The following is a 3,885-nucleotide window of genomic DNA, read 5'->3' as shown; positions in this document are numbered from 1 at the left end:
CGCCCCGCCCCGCGACGCAGCGCCCCGCCAAGTTCCCCGCCGCCGCCTCGTGTGCGCCGCGTTACCCGCGCGATCAGCACGTTGGCCAACCTGGCGCGGCGGCGTCGGTATCACGCCGTGCGACAGTTGGCAACACCCCCGCGCGCCGCTGCGCTGTGCTGTGCCGCGCCGCGCGAGGGTCGGCGACACATCACATGGGCCCCGCCGCGCCCCGCCGCGCCCCGCCGCGCCTCGCCTCACCGTGCACGCAAACGCCGGCGTGTAGGTGGACCCCGCGCAGCACCAGAGTCTGCTGCCAGGGCGCGCGGGCGGCGGGGGCGGCCGGCCGGCGGGAGCTGCCAGCAAAATAAAGGACTCCATTTTTTATCCGCGGCGGCGATAATTCATCCGCCATTAATCTCCCTGCCTTCCTCCAAGTCCCGCGAGTGCGCCGCCACGCCACGCCACGCCGCGCCACGCCACGCCACGCCGCGCCACGCCACGCCACGCCGCGCCACGCCACGCCACGCCACGCCGCGCCACGCCGCGCCACGCCGCGCCACGCCACGCCGCGCATGCAGCAACGCCGCGACGCAATTAGCGGCAAATTGAGCGTGGCGCTGTCAAGGAGGCCGTGAACACTACCGATCACGGCGCGCGGGAGCGAGTGCGAGAGAGACAGCGAGCGAGAGAGAGGCGGTATCGCAACTCGAGCGAGGAAGATGGGTGCGACACCTGCGGCGGGCTTGCGGGCTGCCCGAGCGCCACGCCGCGCCACCCCCGACGCGGCCACTAAAAGCCAAGCGCCCGCGCGCCACTTCCTGTCGTCCCCTTGCCGACCTACTCGTGATTTCCAGAACGACGGCAAGTGGAGCCCTCCAAGTCTCGGCAAAGCCCTTCTTTTCACGAGCGAAATGTGAAAAATGTTTTTGCGCGGCGGCGGGGGGTCGGGGACGGAGCGGGCTCGCATTCCCGGTGAGGGGTGGGAGCGGCGTTGGGGCGGAGGCGGCGCGGGGGCGGCGCGGGGAGGTGACCCTAGGCCTTCCCCCCGCGGGGCGGCGCAGAACGGCGCGTGCAGGCTAAAGGGGAAGCGCCGGCCCGCGCGCGCCCGGGGCCGCTTGCTAGCCACGCTGGGGGCGCCGCCCGCCGGCAACATCCCCTTTAACGTGGGGCTGCCCCGGCGCCCCCAGCGCCGCCGCGGCTAAGGCTGCCGGCCGGGGTAACCTAGGCTCGGGTTCGATCGGCGGGGCGGCGGCGGGGGCCGGCCGGCGGGGGCGGCGCGGGAGTGCGAGGGAGGCAAGGCAAAAGCAAAAGGCGCACCGCCAGCGCCTCGACAGCAGGAAACCGGCGCCAGCACCGCCACCCCCGCGACGGCTGGCGGCGGCGACGCCCGCAACAGGGAAGTATCCACGCACGCAGCTCTGCGCCGCCCTCGCCAAGGCGCACACAGGTAGAGGGGGCCGTACGGCACCGGTACCGACACCGCCACGATTTATTGGGTGCACTTTGTATTTAATTTGCGGTTCCCTCCCCCCGCCGTGACTCTCTCGTCCGTCTCTGGGCCGTCGATATATCTGGCGCGCTGTCGCCCAGGGGTCCAGTGCGAGCCCCCCCCCCCTCCCCTACGGCCGAGCGCGCCCTCCGCTCCGGTCGGCGTAATCGCCGCGTAAACGACATAATTGCTACCCCCTCCCCCTCTACTGCGGCCCGGGCAGATCCACCCGGACCGGATTCTCCAAACACAGGCGGCCGCGCTGCGCTGCACCGCCGCCGCCCCGCCCCGGCCGCCGGCGCCGCCCCGCCGACACGACATTTTGGCGAGAAAAAACAGCCGGCCCGCGAATACATGATCATAACTCGCGCAGGGCCGACGCGGACGCAGCCAGGGCCGCGACCTTCCGGACGCAGCCGCCGTCGTCCCCCACCGATTACAATTACCCCGGGCTCGGGCCGCCCTGGAACCCGTCCAGGTCCGGAGCGCCGCCGCAGCCTCTGGCCGCAGCCGCCAGGCAGGCCCTTCGGACGGGACCCGGGCGAGGCGGGCCGCACCAACAGTCAATCAAATGATTTATCGGCGTCATTTTCATTCTTGCGGGGGAAGGAACTAAAGCATCACCATCACCCGCGCCACCGCATCACCTGACCGCCGCCGCTCGTCACAGGTAGGACAGGGCGCCCCCGCCAATCCCGTGTGTGGAGGCGACCTATAGGGTGAGAGTGAGCGAGAGAGGAAGTGAGACGGAGCAAGTGAAAATTCCGCAGAGATATTCCCATACCCGGCAAACGATGCGGTGAACAGAAAAATTTCTGCGAATACCGCCGAGGTACGTGAGCAATAAACCATCCCCGTGCGCTGCTGCGCGAATACAGTCGCAATGTCGAATCAGAACATTCTTTTACCAGGAAGCAGCGACCCCTTCCGGACTGGAGATACGACGCGACGGCGAGCCCCCGCGGGAGGGCGGATTAGACGTTAACAGGCGACAAATTGGTTTCCAGCGATACAATCTGAATTGCGACGTTCCTTTTCACGTCGCCTTTACGTAGTACGAAGCGGCGACGGAAGTTGTGCTTCTAGAAGTGTAAATTTGAAGATAAGCAGGAGTTTTATTGAGGGATCGTCCACCCACTTGTTTGCCCAGAGAAAATGACACGATCGTGTGTCGCCCTTTCCGTGACGAACGGTCGACTGCCACGGTTTCGAAATTCCAGGGGTGGTAACCTGCGCGGGCAGCGTTTCTAACCGCGTAGGCCCGTGCCCTTGAGCGCGGGGCGCTGGGTGGCTGGGCCGGGCGGCCGCCTGGGGGTGGTTGGGCGCCCTCGGTACGCACTCCCTCTACGCACAGCGAGGAGCGGCCACCGGCGGGGCGGCCACCGGCGGGGAGGCCACGCACCCTATCGACCACCTGTAGCGCAGGCTGTAGCGCAGGCCCCACAGCCGCCCGGCCGGCCGGCCCCGCGGCAAGCGAAGGGCGCGCCGACGCCCGCCCCTTCGACGCCGTATCGCGTCGACGTTGGGACAACACCATTTCGGGGGGCTGTCATCTTCGCCACCACCAAAGGGTGGAATACGCGTCCCGGGTCCCGGGCCTTTCGGCCCGTCACTCTAATCCGCGTCCTCGTCGGCGACCTCAAGACGGCAGCGCCACGTATCCGCGGAGTTGAAGCGCGGGGGCGGCGGGCCTTCCCGGGCCTTCCCCGGCCGTGGCCGGCGGAGCGGGCGGCAGCGCGTGGGGGCGGCGGGGGCAGAAGTCCGGCGGCGTTGCTACGGCGACCGCACCTCAACAATGAGGCCCCGGTACTCACCTCGGGCAGGGTGGGGGCGGCGCCGGCAGGGTGCTCCAGACAGAGCGGCAGCTTAGTCCAGTGAGGGCGCGGCGGAGCGCATAGTAGGGTGTCGCACTCACACGATCAACAGAATAATCCCTTTTGGCACAACACTCCCAGCACTCACATCCAGTGAGGAAATCACTTTGAAGCACACACTGATTTTCTCTTGGTCAAGTCTTCTCCGGGTGTCCGAGCCCGCGATCGCACACGAGTGACAGTCACAGTCACGAGGACGACGTCGACGTTCTCCAGGGCGACGGGCAGGGCCTCGCACTGGGGTTGTCGCTGCCGGTGGTCGACAAGGTCGGCGATGACAGCAAAGTTTTCTCTCGCACCAACTGAACGCGTGCAAGAAGTCAGGCCGAGCCGGAGAGGAGCGCGTGCCGGCCGTACTGTCCCCGCCGGCTGTTGTCACAAACTGAGAGCCGGTCCCCCTCCTCGAGGCTCGGGGCCCGGCTGGCGCAGCCCGGCCGGTGTGCGGGAGCGCGACGTCAGCGCTCGCCGCGGCCGCAGCCCGAACCCTCTCAGCTGAGCGCTGCCCCGCCATTCGCCCGCCGCGCCGCGCCTGCCCCCGCC

The 3,885-nt window shown here is 68.6% G+C and overlaps 1 protein-coding gene across 2 annotated transcripts in view; it reads right to left on the bottom strand.

The window, feature by feature from the left end:
- The window catches only part of LOC113210443 (protein glass), a gene marked incomplete in the record, with an annotated part of 212,275 nt that overhangs the window by 48,500 nt on the left and 159,890 nt on the right, over positions 1–3,885 (bottom strand). Inside the window, 1 exon segment of one of the 2 annotated variants that reach the window (XM_052271072.1) lies at positions 3,286–3,764. 2 annotated transcript variants of the gene reach the window in all.

Source organism: Frankliniella occidentalis, unplaced genomic scaffold, assembly GCF_000697945.3.
Source record: "Frankliniella occidentalis isolate FOCC.00 unplaced genomic scaffold, Focc_3.1 Scaffold149, whole genome shotgun sequence".
Taxonomy (NCBI): domain Eukaryota; kingdom Metazoa; phylum Arthropoda; class Insecta; order Thysanoptera; family Thripidae; genus Frankliniella; species Frankliniella occidentalis.
This window is presented reverse-complemented; position numbering and strand designations above follow the sequence as displayed.